The sequence below is a fragment of the Panthera tigris genome, chromosome D1 (assembly GCF_018350195.1).
Source record: "Panthera tigris isolate Pti1 chromosome D1, P.tigris_Pti1_mat1.1, whole genome shotgun sequence".
In the NCBI taxonomy this organism is placed as follows: domain Eukaryota; kingdom Metazoa; phylum Chordata; class Mammalia; order Carnivora; family Felidae; genus Panthera; species Panthera tigris.
In genome coordinates, this window is record NC_056669.1 from 68,014,685 (window position 1) to 68,031,486 (window position 16,802).

A 16,802-nucleotide genomic window follows, 5' to 3' on the forward strand; every position below is an offset into this window, starting at 1 on the left:
GGTGTATGTTCTAGCTGGGTGACTTGGGGCAGGTGCTCTGATTTTGGAGTCTCAGTTTCCTCTTCTGAGCTTGAGGATGTGGTCCCCACCTCACAGGGAAGTTGTAAGGTTCTGCTGAAATAATCCGTGCAAAGTACTTAGCATGCAGCTCTTGGCTCGCAGTAAATGGCTCTCACGTGGCAGCCTTTAACAGTCTTTGCCATGTATTGTTTTGTTTAATCCATACCCTGACTTTAAAAGGTAGATCTCAACCCAGAAAGAGGGACAAATGAACCTACGTGCTGAAATGAGTCGTCCAGCGTCTCAGGACACATGGGCACTGAGGCTGGCATTGGGGGGGGCCACAGTGTTCTTTCTACTGTCTCTGCTTCCCACATCCAGCCCCGTTTCCCTCACTTTTGGGTATTCTTCACAGCCTCTGCCAGGGCACTCAGCAAATTTTGATTGAATGGTTGTTTTCCTGGCTGGTTTAAAGAGAACCAGGTTGGGGTGGGAGTGGGGGGAGGGGGGAAATGGGACCCTCTCGAGCATTCCAGCCCCTTTCAGATTTGTAGCTGACCCAGCAGAACCCTCCAGTGTACTGCCTGCCCCTCTAACACCAAGCAGAGCTGTGTAGCCTGCACCTAGCCCAGTGCGTGAAACCAAATCATGCCCTGAGGGAAAATCAGCCGGTTCCTTCTGATTTATTTATTTTTAAATAGCAGAGCTATTTATACGGCAAACTTTGAAAAGAAAAAGAGAAGTAAGGGAAATACCTGCCTGGATAATCCCCTGTGACTTGGGGCTGCTAGAAAACAAAAAGAATGGCCGTTAGCTGGCAGATGGGCTCCAGGCAGCATGTGGCGTTGTGAAATGTGTGCCTGTGAGGGTCAGTGGGAGAGGCCTTTTGGGAATGGCTTAGCCAAGCTCCCCCACGCCCACAGGTGCAGCCCTCACCTGGCCAAGGCCACTCTGCTCCACCTTACTGTAGTCAGGGCGACATGTTGGAAGCTACCTTCTCCGGCTGAGTCTCCGTCTGAGTCTCCGTCTGAGTCTCCGTCTGAGTCTCCGTCTGTACCAGCTGGCGTTTGTGTCTCCATAGTCCTCACTCCGCTGGTTGTTTCCTTTTATTGCCTGTGCCGACTTCGGTGTCGGGCTCCGGGGACCTCGCGTGCTGGTGTGCGTGTTCACCCCACGGCTAACGGCTGCAGGAGACGGGGAGGCGATCAGTGTGTTTTTGTTCTTTGTTTTTGCTCCCAGGCCGGGGTTTTGGTTTTTGTTGTTGTTGTTTTCTGTTTCTCTAAAACTCTTGAAACCGCATGTGGAGATAGAGCTTCCTTTCCTGGAGGGAATCGAGAGGCTGCTGTTAGGAGGCCTGGGGTACAGGAGACTGTCTTTGGTGATGGCCCAGAAGGCGGTGAGACAACGGGACGGGGTTTAGCACAGGACTGCACCTGTAGCTGCACCTGGTAAGCCAGCATCTCTTGGGAACGGTGACTGAGAAAAAAAAACAAAAACAAAACCCCAGAACCCACAGAACTCTCCCCGGGATCTAACAGGTGTGGCCTGGCTAAAACCCCCGGAGACATGCTGTCTCCATAGCATCGCACTGCGGCTCTTGGAGATGAAAATAACTCATGTGCAGAGAAGGAAACGTGCCCAGGGACTCACTCCGGATATCCATGATGCTACCTGTCCTGTCAGTACCTTATGGCAGCCCCTTCCTCTGGGAAGCTGTCTCTGGGCAGGGGTGGAGGGCGGGTGGTAGATGAGGGGGCAGTGGCCCAGGACCATCTTGCTTGGGTGGTCTTAGCACAGGGGTGAGAGGCAGCAGAGGGGCCTGTGTGGGGAGGTCTCAGGCTCAGGACCAGAGCGTGCTGAGGTGGCGGCATGGCGGGCGGACCAGGCATCGGGCACGAACACTGTGACCTTGCTGAGTTAGGCATCCAGCTTTCTGCGTCTCCGTTTCCCCAACTGGAAAGTGGGTCAGATGAGCATCCAGCTCCTAGGACTGTGCTGAAAGTTCAAGGCGATTGCACCAGGGAAAGAGCCACATGTTGAAGGGCTCAGTGTGGTTTCCCTTCTCTTACTCCCCTTCCTTCCTCCCCCGAAGAGTTGTTTCAAGCAACTGCCTGGAGTTGTATTTTCCCCTGAACCACAGTGAAGCCCATGAAAATGCTCATGGCGAGGAGGACCCACGTCTGAGCCTGGGTTCCCATCCACGAATGCCAGGACTGGGCTGTTCACATGTTTGGTTCTGGCATCTTCCTGTGCCAGGAAAGGCATTGGTCCAGGGGCTTGCAGAGGCCTCCTTTGACCTCAGTTTGCAGAGACACCTTGCTGCACATGTTTGCTTTTCCTTGGCTGCCTGGGGCTCCCTGAGAGTGTGCAGCTGGCTTTACTTCCTGGGTGGGATTTAGCGATGATAAAGCGGCCAGTTGCTGAGTGCTATTGTTAGTTGAGACTCTTGGTTTCAAGTGACAGGAGCCCAACTTGAATGAGCTTAAGCAAAAATGGGATGCCTTGGAAGGTTCTAGTGGAGATTTAAAGACCCAAAGGAAATGCTGCAGAATCCAGCCCTAGGGAGAGAGCAGGTGACCTCCAGCATCCCTGCTCAGCAGTCCATGGCTGCAGGCAGCTCCCAGCTGACCCTGCACACACTTCCATGCATTCTGAGGACTGGGCCTTTCCCAGGTTTTTCAGATTAGAACCTGGCCCAACTTGGAGCAGGTACACACCCTTTGTACTCAAGATTGTGGCCAAGGAGTAAAGGTTCTCTGATGAACCTGTCTTGAGTCCCATGCCGATCTCTGTGGCTGGGGAGTGGGAGGTGGGGTGGAATCTGTATTGGAACAAAGGGAGAAGGATGCTTGTAATATTAGTAATTAAGAATAATGCTAACTTTTCTTTTTTTTTTTTTTTAATTTGTTTTTAACGTTTTTATTTATTTTTGAGACAGAGAGAGACAGAGCATGAAGGGGGGAGGGGCAAAGAGAGAAGGAGACACAGAATCGGAAGCAGGCTCCAGGCTCTGAGCCATCAGCCCAGAGCCTGACGCGGGGCTCGAACTCACGGACCACGAGATCCGTGAGATCGTGACCTGAGCTGAAGTCGGACGCTTAACCGACTGTGCCACCCAGGCACCCCAATGCTAACTTTTCTTGAGTGCTTACTTTGTGCCAGACATTCTTCTAAGGTCTTTACCTACGTAAACTCATTTAATCGTTGCAATCAATCCCACTTTCTATGCTAGGGAGCTAAGGCACAAAGAGGTTAAGCAATCTGCCCAAGGTCCCATGATGAGCTAGTAGGGAGAGCTGGCATTGCACCCGAGCAGAGGACTCCAGATGTGCTCCTAACCACCCGCTTTAACCCAGATGATACAATGCATAGACGTCACCTCCAAGCACTTTGAACTACACACCTGGGCTGCATTGTTAACAGCAATACCTCACTTGTTCTTCACAACCACCCTGCGGAGTGGGTACCAACAGGAGTCCCATTTTTAGATAGGAAACTGAGGCTCACAGAAATTATGTGACTTGTCTACGACCATCAGACTCCTTGAAAGTGGCAGAGCTGGGGTAGGAGCCCAGGCTTGCCTGGTTCCAGGATCTGAGCTCCTGGACCACTTCCCTGGGCAGCCTTGGCATTCAGGTGCTTCTCTTGCTCCGGTGACTGTGATGGAGAGCGGACCTGGGTCAACATCTGAGCCTTCATCCTTTGTCCAGGGGGTGGGGGTGGGGCTGGGGTATGGAGACCTTGGCACACCGATGAGGGGCCACCTTGGTGGTTCTGGGCCAGCCAGTCTTGGTGCATCTCACACTAACTTACCCCAAGGGGTTCTTGGACAAGCCTTACATGCCTCTGACCTCTGGATTTCTTCATTCCTTCATTTGACAAGTATTGATGGAGTGTCTGGTGGTCCCAAGTGCTTGGGGTCCCCCAGTGAAGACCCTGACGCGATGGAGCTAGAGCAGAGGGAAAGGTCCCCTGAGGTACGCTCATGTCCCTTGAGATCATGAGGCTACTCGAATACGGCAGGACATCTTTGCTGCACCACCCAAGTCAGGTCTGCAAGGGCCTGGAGACTTCGTGCCTCTGCTTGGGACTGGTGAGGTGGCAGGTGTCAGAGGAGACGTCGTTCCCTCGTTCTGTTACAAAGGGACGCTTGTGTCAGGGAGCACACATGGGCATGGCATCAGGCCAGCTCCCCTGGGAGTCCCAGGCTGCTGTGGCCAGTGCTGATCGCGTCCCCAGGTAAGGCTCTTGCCTGTGCCATGCCTCAGTTTTGCCCTCTGTGATGTGACTGTACTTCCTGCCCTACACGGTGGCTGGGAGGATTGTCTGAGATAGCACGTGCTAACTACCCATCACAATGCCCGGGCGCAGATTAATCCTTTAGATTCGTCTTTTAATAACCGACTAGCTTTGTAGGTGGCTCTAAAAGTCAGGGCCCATAGAGGGGGGCAGCTAAAGGGTCTTTGGTGAGGAGTCACCAATTAGGTCCAGTTTCTCATTCTACAGATGAGGAAACTGAGGCCCCTTGAGGGGAAGGGAGGTGCTTGGCCCTAGGACCTTCTGGTTTAGTGGATTTAAGGGGAGTTCGAAGTGTGTTTAACTGTTGGTCAGGCAGAGGGTTTGAGTTCGTCCTTGGGTTGGCTGGATCGCAATGTGCCCAGGCCTGTGTGGGAATCTGACCCTCACAGACTGGTCCAGAAATGCCCACCTGCATCCCACTGTGTGGACAGTCCAGTGTGCTTCCCTTGAGAAGCAGGTGGCAGATAAGGGGAGCCCTCCGGCCTCTCTGAGCCTACAGCTCAGGCTGATAGAATGTGGGTGAGGCAGGCTGGCCTGTTTGCCAGCCGCCACGTTCCAAACGGCCCGAGAGGTGTGGCTTGATAACGATGATCACGATGGGCATGGTTGTAGCCTCTGCCCAAGTGGCTGCCCTGGGAGCTCACCACGGCTGTCCTAGGACCCCTCCCACCTCGGTGTGGTGGGAAAGACCACGAGCAGAGGGTCAGCCTGCCCTGGTCTTAAATGCCACAGAGCCGTGGCAGGGGCTTTCTGCTCTCCAGACCTGTCTTCCTGTATGTGAGGAGCTACGGAGACGGACCACGTCTAGTTGAACAGTGTGCGTTCAATGCATGGTTAGTGCTCAGTACATAGTAGCTACTTTCCTGTTCATAGTCTGAGAATTCCCGAAAGTGAGCTCAAGTCCCAGGTGCTTAACACAGTTCATTGTGCATAGAGAGAACACATGTGTGATTATGGGGGCAAGGAGGTCCACACCCCTGTTGAGCGAAGTGTGCCTCTGTCTCTGGAGTATGTGTGTTGCCTCTGGCACATCTCAAACTTCTCATCTTAACTTTTGAGGCTACCTCTCAGGAATTTGGAGTAGTCAAAGTAAATCCTTAGAAATGTTTTCTAACCCTGGGCTCCATTTCCAAACAGGTGTAGAGGTATTTTCTGCAGAAGTGGTAGGATGTGACCAAACCATTTGGGTGGTCATCGGAAGCCAAGATAATTGTTTAGGAAACTCAGCCATGATCAGATGGTCCACTTTTATAACTTCCTAGTTTATGTAGTGTTTTGGATCCTTTCCACCTTGGGAAATGTGACAGATTTCACGCTGGTGACTTATTACCAAGTTTTTACACCAGCTTGACTTACTTTCAGCATGTCTTCAGCTTAGAAATTCTGGCACTTTCTGTTTCTACTAAAGTAATCTTTACCATCTTACTTTCTCTGCAAGTCTTCAGGTAGAGATGTGATTAAACCCTTAGGGTGCCCAGACAGTGGACACAATGGAATTTGTTTAACCACCTTGCAATTCCTTTATTCATATGCAAAACTTGGAGCACAGAGAGAAATCCTCTGTGCATTTCCTCTAGTTGGGTAGTGTTACTACAGGGCAAAGTACACAACCTGGGGGACCTCTTAGCAGGGAGAAGATAGGAGGCTGTAATGTAAGATAATGTAACTGACATTCATTGCCGGGCTCTTGTTTTTAAAGGAACATGGCAACCTGTGCGTGGCTCTTCCTGCAAGATGACTTTAGTCACTGTGATGCCTAAGGATCAAGTAAGTCTCTTTTCTACCATTGGGTTGACCTTGGGGAGCTGGCGTCAGGCTTCAGAAAGGTGTAAGGGCACCTGCACTCTTTCTTTAAACCCAAGTGAATTGTGATCCGGTTTGGAGAAGCAGTGGCTGGTGAAGGCCTCCGTTCCCACACCCCGCCCCCCCTCCCGCCCTGTCTCTGTCTTTGCCCCACAACCGACAACCACCCCACCATTGCACAGCCCTCCATGCTGTCAGAGGAGGGAGGGAGGCAGGGCTTGAGACTGAGATGTGGCTGGGACCTAAGTCAGTGGTCTTTGGGCAGGGGGACACTCTGCCCCTTCTCCCCTTAGTCAGAGCAGCAGCTCAGATGTCCCGACTCCAGTCCCAGTTCTGATGGCGTTTCCGTCTCCTGCTGGCCCAGATGTGTGCCAAGGCAAGAATCTGGCTGGGCAGCTCCTGCAGGGAGTGACTGCACAGCACTCCACCACTTGTCCAAGATTTGAAAATGTGATTGCGGCATCTTCCTCTGCTTGGCTTCCCTTCTTAGGAGAACAGACCTGTTTACCTCTTTCTGTAGATTTGGCAAGTCTACGGAGGCAGGCTTGGGGGCCTGGGAGGCTTGGTGTGGGCAGGAATCAAAATGACTGATTGGCATAGTCACCCTCAGGAACTGTCTTGGGAGCCCCCACTGCTCTCCCCAGCTCTGCTCTGTTCCCCTGCTCTGTCTCTATGTGCTGCCAGAACCTCCCAGAAGACAATCTGAACATCACTGTCCTGGTGGCCTTCAAGGCCCCCTCCTGTTAGACCTCAGCCTCATTTTCTGCCTCTCTCCTTTGCCCTGACTTCAGTCCCACAACTCCTGGAATAGGCGTCCACATCTGGGACATGCCATTCCTTCTAGAAGCTTCCCTCCCTTCTCCAGGCAAAGTTGGCGCCTCCTCCTCCTCTCCACTCCCATAGTGCTTTGTTCAGACTGCAGGTGCATGACCGGCCGAGTTAAGGTTTGCTCACTTGTTTGTCTCACTCCCTAGCTGTGGGAGCCTTGAGAGCAACGACCCATCCTCCAACCTTCCTGTCCGAGCCAGGCAGTGCCATCCTGGAGGCCCAGTATTGGGCACGTGGCAGGGCATCGGCAGCTGTTTGTTGACTCAAGGAATTCAAACCCCAAGATTTCTTCAGGGCTTTGTGGCTCATGAAGCTCTACCGCAGTGTCTGGTGGGAACCTCACTCCCTGGGAGGAGTGGTCCAATCAGCCTCACGTATTTTATAGACCTGGAGACAGAGGTCTGGGCAGTCAGCTAACTTGCTCCCGCCCTGGCTGCAGCACATAAGAACCAGGACGCTTGTCTCCTATGACCAGGCTAGTCTGGTTTCTGTAATACTGAATTTTATAATTAGAGAGAACCCAAGAGCTTATTTAGCACAAACACCTTATTACCAGATAGGGACACTGAAGCCTGGCCTGAAGATACTTTCTCAAAGTTACCTACCTAACTGGTGCCAAATGGAGAATTGGAACGTGGGCCCTGGACTTCCAGTCTGGCATCTTTCCTCTCCTCCCCCTTCCTCCTCGGCCTCCCTTCCTTATGTAGACACCAGAGAACATTTTGGGACTATCATTCTGCAGTACCAGGATGGTGAAGGACTTCTAGAATGCCCTGAGTTAGAGGGAACATAGGGAAGAATAGAACTGGCCCTGCCTCTAGGGGCTTCCCTGGAGGTGTGAGACTGGGGTGGGTCCTGGTGGAGGGGGGGGGGGGGAGGAGGGGATCAGAGAGCATCATTGCCCAACCCAAGGCTGGAGCAGGGTGGGGGAGGAGCAGCAGGCAGCCAGGTCTGGGCATTTAGAGGCTGGCCTGGGGGGCACTGAGGAGCTATGGGAGGTGACATCCTAAACAACAGACCAGGAAGGGGTTGGCTGGACCTGGGAAAAGCTACTGCAGGAGTTCTGATTCTTAGTGTCCTGGCAAAGAGGTCCTGATAAGACCATCTGCTGTGGCCTGAGAATTCTGCCTCTTTCCTAGAGAAACAGAATATAGAATGTGTCCCCAGAGAAGGGTCGGGCAATGGGCAGTGAGTTCCATCGTTGTCTGAAATGTATATGGGGAGGGATGTGTATGCCAACTCATTCCTGTTGTGCCGAGATGAAGTTTTGTTTCTGACTGACCACACTTCCAGGTGGCCTTTCCCCCGCTCTCAGTCATAGGGCTTTCCTGGGTCTTTCATTTACCCAGGCCAGATACAGGGCCAGGCAGGTCCTGAGTCCTCTGTTTATACTCTGCCCCCTCTTGCACCTTCTGGGGCATACCGACCGGAGACTGGGACTGACCACAGGCTCCATCTCTGCTTGGCAGATTGAAACATAACCTTTGCCCAAATTACAGGAAATGTGAGTTTTGCCACAGAGGTACCTCGGGTTATTTTCCAAATATGGCCAGGTCAGAAGCTTCTCTAGGGCAGGAAAAGCATGCGGCTTCTCTCATTATTGTTTACACCTCAGGTTTACTTGGACTTTCCATTTTAAAAAGATCAATTTCACGTTCATAATAAGGCAGGAGGATTCATTCCCATTTTGCAGATGAGAAAGTTAACTTAATTTTCTACCTTGCCCAGGGTAGTATAGCCACCTAAGGTCTGAGCTGGGACACTGCCCGGGCCTCCTGTTTATAAATTCCATGATCTTTCGAAGCTGCTAAGCTCCAGCCATATGTAAATCCTTGGAGGGCATAGGACTTCAGAGGAGCCCAGTAACTGTTTGTTGAATGAATGAACTTTGGCTCTTTTGGGGAGGCAGGCGGGAGGCACTCTCCACCATAAACGGATCCTCTTGGGCAGCAAAGGGAACACTACCCGGTGAAGTATTTGCATTTCTTGCCATGATAAGGAGCTGGTGAGTTCTCTTCTCACTCAGCCTCACCTCCAGGAACTGGGTCATGCACACTGAATAATTAATTCCTTGAATCTTTTACTCTGAGCTTCCTCCTCCTGACGTTGAGGTGAGCTGTCCAACATGGGTCTTTGAAAGGTCCTTGGCAGAGGCAGATCCTAGCGTTGTAATAAACATTCAGATGATCCATCTAATTGCTCACAATGACTGTTCTTGACCTAATCAGGCCAGGTTTCCAGTGGGTTAATTCCATCTGCCACTTTTCCCCACTGACCTCCTTTAGACCGAGGAAGAGGGAACCTTGTGATCATCTTAGATATTCAGGTTTCTGTAAGACAGGAGGGCTCACCCCTCCCTTCTCACTGACCTCTAAGCTCCTCAAGATTTTGTGGCAAGGGCTGGAGAAAGAACAATTAAACCGTGTCAGCTTGGGAAGGAATGCATGGGGGGTCAGGGAGACAGTTATCAAAATATCTTCTGGGCCTGCTCTTCCCCTAAGTGGCACTTGGGTCATGTTTCTTAGAGTCTGTAGGGGATCCAACTGGCCTCATTAGAGTACCCTAACTAGGTCTTGAGGTCGATGGAGTAGAGTGGAAAAAAGAGTGGGCTGAGGCCAAGACCCACGTTCTAGTATTGATTGTCCACAGCTTAGCTGCATGGCGTTGGGCCACTCAGAACTTCACCTGTCCCCAGAGTTATTAAGGAGATAAGGGAGGCATCGAGGGTTGGGTAGCATCTTAAGGAGCTTCCTGGAATTCTGTGATTTTTCAGTGCTCTCTCTGTCCTTGTGATTAGCTCTGTCACCTTCTCCAGGTCACCTCCTCCTAATGTGGCTGGAGATTGCTTCTGTAGACACTTTTCTCCTGGCCTTCGTAGCCTCTCCCCTACCCCACCCTGGGACATACCAGAGTACAGATAAGAACTGCCTATTGCTGCCCTAGTCTCTTGCCAAGCACCTTGGGGAAAGTCTAATGTTTTGATAGAGAGTCAGGAACCCAGGAGGTGCAGGTGGTATTAGAAGGGAGTGAGAAAAATCTTTGAGTGGAAAGAAGCCAGCCCAGATGACCAGGGGTTGTTGGGATAGCCAAGCTCTGAATGCCACAAGTTACCTGGAGTTGAGTTGTTTGACCAGAGAGATGAGTCCAGATGAGTCCTTAAGAATACGGCCTCAAGCGTCTCCTCTTCTCGGCCAGCCAGGCTCTGTGCTCAGGACTGACCAGACACTCTGGAGCAGTAAAGTTCTAGTGTTGGTAGAAGCCTGCTCAGTGGGAGCTAAGAGATGTCTCAGATGGATAACTAGCACAGAAAGGGGAAGGGCTGAGAAAGGTGGGGTTGCCTCTAGGATTTGTGATCTTAGTGTGTTAAAGCTGGGAAGAACCTATAGAACATGGAATCGAATTCTTCTGTTGTATGGGTAAAGAAATTGAAGCCCAGAGAGAGAACTTACCAAGACCCAGAAAGCAAGCTAGTGGGAGAATGGAGATGAAGGCCAGGTCTCCCGATTCCCAACTTTGGGTATCAAAAACATCATATGAGGGGCACCTGGGTGGCTCAGTCAGTTAAGCGTCAGACTGGCTCAGGTCACCATCTCACGGTTGGTGGGTTCGAGCCCCGCGTCGGGCTCTGTGCTAACGGCTGAGAGCCTGGAGCCTGCTTCGGATTCTGTGTCTCCCTCTCTGCCCCTCCCCTGCTTGCTCCCTGTTCCTCTCTCTCCAAAATAAATAAACATTTAAAAAAACAACATCATATGAAGTGGCTTTCCCCCCAGTGCCCTGCTGCCTCCTCACATGGTTCCAGTCACCACACTTTCCACTTCTCTCTTTGACCCTGCGCTTGATTGTCTAAGGTGTGAGCAGGGCCCCACTGCTGCCACCTCATTGTTTATTGGGGGCCTAATAAAACCTGGGTGCAACCGCTCGGGGAGGTGGAGGCTTCTTCTCATGTGCGGGCTGTTTGGCTTGTACTTAGTGACTTACCACTGTTGAGCCAGCATTATTGTTTTATGGCATGTCTTGGGGTGAAAGGTTAATTTAAGACCGGAAATGAAGGCTCAGATCTGCCAGCCTCGGCAGGAGTGGCCTCTTGTGGGTTTGCCACTCAGATGCAAATCACCTTTGTTGCTAAGCAGGCCTCGTCCTGAGATTCTGAAGCTAAGGGTGTGGATTGAGTGTGCAGCCTGCCCTGTCTCTTACTCTGAGAGAGGCCACTTTGGGTGGCAGGCTGGCCACCTTGTCACCATGTTAATGGCCCATGAACCGGCGCGGAAGCCATTCACTTTTTTAAAGTAGGACCCCACTTGTTTTCACGTTTCCTCCTGAGCTCCATGACACGAGTGGGCACAAAGTTGTGTGTGTTACCTTGTCTGTTCCCCTCGGCAGCCCTCTGAGAGGTGGCCATACTTGTACTGAGAAGGAAACTGAGGCAGACACAGGCTACTGAACTCACAGGGGCCAGGGCTCAGAGGCTGACCCCGCCACCTATTCTCGTTCCACATCTCAAGTGGCCTGTTAGCACCGAGAAGGGAGGGCTGGGGCTAAATGGGCCGGGCGTTGATTGGGGCGACCAACGTTTATTATGCGGTTTCTGAATGCCGGGTCCTGGGCTGGGTTGTGGGGATGCAGGGGTGAGTAAGCCCTAGTCCCTTTATTCCCAGGAGCTTGTGCCTTGGCCTGACAGCAGGACAGGTGCATACGAAGTTACAGCCGCCATTCTAACTGTTGTCATAGACACATCAAGTGTTCTGGAAGCACTGAGAAGAGAGCCTCACACAGAATACCTGCACTGAGCACAAGCTGGGGGACTTGGGAATTGAAGGATGAATAGGAGATTACTAGGTAGATAGGAAAGCAGGCTTCCAAGAAAATGTGTGGTGGTATGAAAGGGCTTGATGCAGGACTTACAAGTAAAGAAGAGTTTTCTTCTTCGCTGAGGGTGGAAGGGGTGGGACATTTAACTGAGAGATAAGCTGGGGGAGGAGGGGGCGTGGTTGGCACCAGAAGGTTAAGGGCTTTTGTGAAACACTTGCTAACTCTGTAAGAGTCGTTGAAAGAAACCTCAGTAGGGACCAGCGAAGATTCTCCAGATATGAATTCTCCAGGCACCTGAAGTACCTTTCCCTGTAGACACGTGCACGAGGCTTGTTTTCAGACTGTGTCCATTTTTTACCTCTTGTGTGTCACGCACCAGTGGAGGTGTTTATTGATAGGGCGAAGGCATCAGAGTGGGACCGGCCACACTGACAGTTCATGTGTAAAATGTCTCAGATTCCTCTTGCCAAATAAGCTGATAACAAACACCCTTGTGAGTTCATGCGCAGACTGTCTCTCCAGGGACTGCTTTGCATTCCAGACAGGGCCACACAATCTTTCTGCAGGAGCTGGGGCTGGAGTGAGAAGGCTACTTAAAAATAAAGACCAATGAAAATATATCGCTGTTTTTAAAGATGATATTTACAAGGCAAAAGGATCCAGGAAGCAGATGATTTGCCATGAGAGAGAGCAAGAATCTTTAAAAATATCAGCTCTTTAGAGTGGGAGGAGTCACGGAGAGAGAGAGAGAGAGAGAGAGAGAGAGAGAGTGAGTGAGTGAGTCCTGTGGGAGCCCTGGTCTCTCTCTCCATGGATGAATCCTTGTGGAGGTCTGTCCCAGGAAATCCATTTTGGAAACAGAGCTTTGAGCCTCACTTGTCCTTCATGTGAAAAACCCGAGAGCAATGTGGAGTCGAAGCCTTCACGCCTGCATCGGTCTCTTCTGTAGCTCCTGGGTTTTGTGTTTTTTTTTTGTGTGAAGAAAGAGAAATTCCTTTCTGAGACAGCTGCTGCTTATTTTAGCAAATGTGTTTGTCAGAACATGAGCCCAGACACCAAGAGAGGAGTCCAATATCTTTGTTGAGCCAACCCAGCTTTCTTATGTTGGGATGGTAGGACACTGTCTCCCTAACCTCCACAGAAAAATCAGCAGCATGGTCCCACCCATGATCTTCTCCCTGCACTGATGTCTGTTGGGCTGTGGGGCAGTGAGGGGCAGGGGTCAGGGTAGTCTCTGGTCCTGGAGCGCTAATCCCAGCATCTCTGAGCTCACAGACCATGGCCTTTGTGTGTTCACTGGGAGAGCTGGGTGTCCGTGTCCTCAGAGCCATGGTGCCCTTCCACACAGGTCCACATTGCTCTCTCTGCCAGCCTCGTGGTCATGTGCCAGTGGTGTGGAATAACCTGTGGAATAAGCCAATAATCTCAGGTGCACCTGAGTGGCTCAGTCACTTAAGCATCTGACTCTTGATTTTGGCTCAGGTCATGATCTCATGGTTGGGGAGTTCAAACCCTGCATCACGCTCTGTGCTGACAGTGTGGAGCCTGCTTGGGATTCTCGGTCTCCTCTCTCTGCCCCTCCCCAGCTGGCATGTGTGCATTTTCTCTCTCCCTCTCCCTCTCCCTCTCCCTCTCCCTCTCCCTCTCCCTCTCCCTCTCCCTCTCCCTCTCTCTCAAAATAAATAAATAAACATTAAAAAAAAATCTCAGAGGTCAGTTCATTAGTTTAGTGTCTTTTAGGGACTCGTTCTGCCCTGTCTTATCAGAGAGACCTTTCTGTATTTACTATCTGGAAACTTCATTGGCTTTATAGAACTTTTGGGAAAATAGTTCCCAGGAGGCCTCAGTTCCTCTGCACAAATGAGGAAATGGACCAAACTCTCTCTCTCTCTCTCTCTCTCTCTCTCTCTCTCTCTCTCTCTCTCTCTCTTTTCTGCTCAGACATCTAAACTGCTCTCTGATAACAGTGTATTTGACTTGGACAGAGAACCCCCTTGGGTGGGTCCTGCTGGAGTAGAGAGAAACTTTCTCAGAGCTTTCTTGCTCTGCCTCTGGCCTATTCACTCCTCCAAGGTCACATCTGAGAACTTTGCAGCTGTGTTCATTTTCCTGGCACATGGTCATCAGTGTCTGTGGGGAAGGTATGGACAAATAAGTAGGCAGCAAATAAATCCTCCTGCTTTCCAGCAGAAGCGAAAAGGAAGGGAACAGCTCTCAGACTGGGCTGCCAGAGTGCTTTCCACGAAGGAGCATGCCCTCCAGGGAAAACCCCTTTAGTCCTTGGTGCAAAGGGCATCACAGATCTTCCATCCCTAGACTGAACCTAGAGGGAGGGCCAGATGATCTTTAAGCCGCATCCAGAAGTGTCCCCACTCAAGACCAACTCTTGTTTTTAGAGCATAGAACAAATAAACAAACAAACCACAATGACAACAGCATTACCACTGGAAATGCTGGCCCCAAGGAAAGCAGAGTCTGTCCATTCTTCTGGTCACCCCAGCTTGCCCAGCCCACTCCCGCTTGGTGGAATGTCCCGTGCTGGGGCCTCCCAAGAACCTCCTGCTGAGTGTCCCTGTTTGGTCATGTGTCTTGTCTACAGCACAGGGGATTTCACACTGAAATCACAGATCCTGGCTTCTCAAGTGCGTTGACATGTCCATAGGCTTTGAACAGCCCATTGGGCTTTTCTGACTCAGGCAGGGCTTACCCAGCCCTGCAGGTGCACACACCTGCTTATAAAGGCTGAATGCAGTTTACAGGTCCCTGTGTGGAGACTGGGGTCAGGGGTGTGGCCGGCTGGTCTGCTAGCTGGGTGGAATGCTTAATGAGAGGAGTGGGCAATCATGTCCTGTGCCCCTGCCCTGGGCATAGCCACACGGAGGCCGGCTGACTGCCAAGGTCCAGAGAGGTGTTATTTACATTGCTAATAACATTCATGACAGTATTAACGACAAAGCAGTATAATTACATATCAGGAAATTGATTCTGAAATTCAAGGTCTATAATTCAAATGAAAAAAATTTGGGAGGCTTTCAAAAGCTAACTCTAAAGGTGTTATAGCATAAGCTGTTCTGTCCCTCCTGAAACAGATCGTTGACTGCTAGAGGTTCATTTATTCAACAAATGTGTAGTGCCTACCTACCAGGAGTGGGCACCTCACCGGCACCGAAATGACAACGGTAAAAATGAGTAGACGGCTCGTTAATGGCTGAATTCGTCAAATAGGGGCATAATATAAAAAGTCGAATTGTTTGAATCTTTGACACCGATTGAATGCCAGTTGTGTACCCAGAACTGAGCTGGGTACTCTGGGAAATGCAGGGAACCAGACAAAGGACAGTGGCCTTTTCCTTAAGAAGTTTATACATGAGTCACCCAGACAAGATTAATGCACAAAAAATGTGTTGGGGTTCAAGGCTAAATGAAGTGCCAGATAGTCTGGTCTCTGCCCTGTGTACGATCCCTGTGTTATGACTGCTTGTCTCCCCCTGCCCCCACCCCTGCCCAGATGGCAGTTTCTCAGAAGCTGGGGGCGCAGAACTTGTCCACCTGCTCTCCAAAGCGCCTGGCGATGCCCCAGCTAAAGCAGGTTCTCAGTGAATGGAACGAGCAGAACTCTATGTGGGTAGTGATTCCCAGACCTGGCTGGGCCACAGAACTCCCTGGGGAGTCAAAAGCATTCCCCTCCCCCCCACCTTGGCCATCAGGCTACATAGATTCTGTTTGGGAGTGGGGCCAGGAAGCTGTATTTGGAGACCCTTCCTGGTGAATCGATGGTAGAGCCAGGTTGGGTGGCCTCTGGCGTGGACTCCAGGAGGAAAAGAATGCATAGGAAAGAAAGGTCAGTAAGGGGCCAGGAATCTTCTGTGCCTCTGGTGCCACTTCTCTGAGGTTTTCTTCAGGCCGCCTGTCACTCCATCCTGTGTGTCCACACCGCTCAGTGTCACGGCAGCCATTACCCATAATTATTATTGAAATGTGATCCCCTGAGTGGACTGTGCAGTTCCTTTGGGAGACAGGGCACAGTAAGTCTTCAGTTAGCATCGTGGGGCATGCCCCCACTCTAGAGGATGGGTAAGATTGGAGCAGGGCTGGGAGGAGGAGGGTGGAGGCTGGATGTGGAGCACTTCAGGGGCCCACCTGTCTGATGCAGCCACAGGGCAGCGCTAATACCTTTGGGAATCGAGCCTAACAAGGAAATAGGGGCTGCACCGGAGGCCTGGTGAGCCCATCAAGGGGGTTTACACAGAGGGGTGTAGGGAGCCCTGAGGGCTTTGGGAACAGGGTGGGGGCGGTTCTGGCTGAGAAGTAGAGGCTGGGTGGGAGGCCCCTGTGGTAATCCTGGTGGCGGTAAGATAGAGCAGTCACACTTCGAGCCGCCACATAGCCTGGGTTTTGTAGCCACTCTTGCTTGGGTTTTACCCACAAGCAGTGGTCACTGGGCACCTACCATTGCTAGAGGCACAAATCCCAGGCTCGAGAGCTCACAGTCCATTGAGGCAGGCAGACCTGTAAGTGGATCCACTCAATAGGATGTGTGAAACGATCATCGGAACCTCCACAGGGTACGGTGTGGGGAAGGGGGTGAGTGGAGGCCCGAGCAAGACTTCAAAGGAGAACAGTGCAGCCTAGAACACTGCCTAGCCAAGCATCATTGTGTTTCATCCTCATGTAGCCCAGTGGGGTCAAGACTATTATTATCCCCATTTTATGGATGGGGAAACTGAGGTTCAAAGAGGTTTGGTAACTCATCCAGGCACACACAGCTAGTAAATGGTGTGTCGTGTTTCTAATAAGTCTGCCTGACTCCAGGGTCCAAACTGGGACCCCTGGTACTGTGCTAGCTTTGGTATTTCAGCTCTAGAGCCCCCCAGGTTTTCACCAGATAAAAAAGAATGTGCATGGGCATGTTAGAGACACAGCACAAGCTAAGGCACAGGCAGGGAGTTGTGGAAGAGCCTGGCTTACTAGGGACTGCAGGTGGCTCAGTAAGCCAAGAGTACAGGGAAGGGGAAGCATTGGGGGGCAGGCCAAGGGCAGGCAAGAGGTGAGTCACAAAGGTG

At 51.4% G+C, this 16,802-nt stretch overlaps 1 protein-coding gene across 4 annotated transcripts in view; it reads left to right on the plus strand.

Annotated features, from left to right (window-relative positions):
* The window catches only part of MICAL2 (microtubule associated monooxygenase, calponin and LIM domain containing 2), a 222,154-nt gene that overhangs the window by 21,476 nt on the left and 183,876 nt on the right, over positions 1 to 16,802 (plus strand). For all 4 annotated transcript variants that reach the window (XM_042959374.1, XM_042959373.1, XM_042959371.1 and 1 more), the window contains exon 2: positions 5,999 to 6,066. The gene's annotated coding sequence lies outside the window, so the exon portion shown is untranslated. The remainder of the gene's footprint in view (positions 1 to 5,998; positions 6,067 to 16,802) is intronic.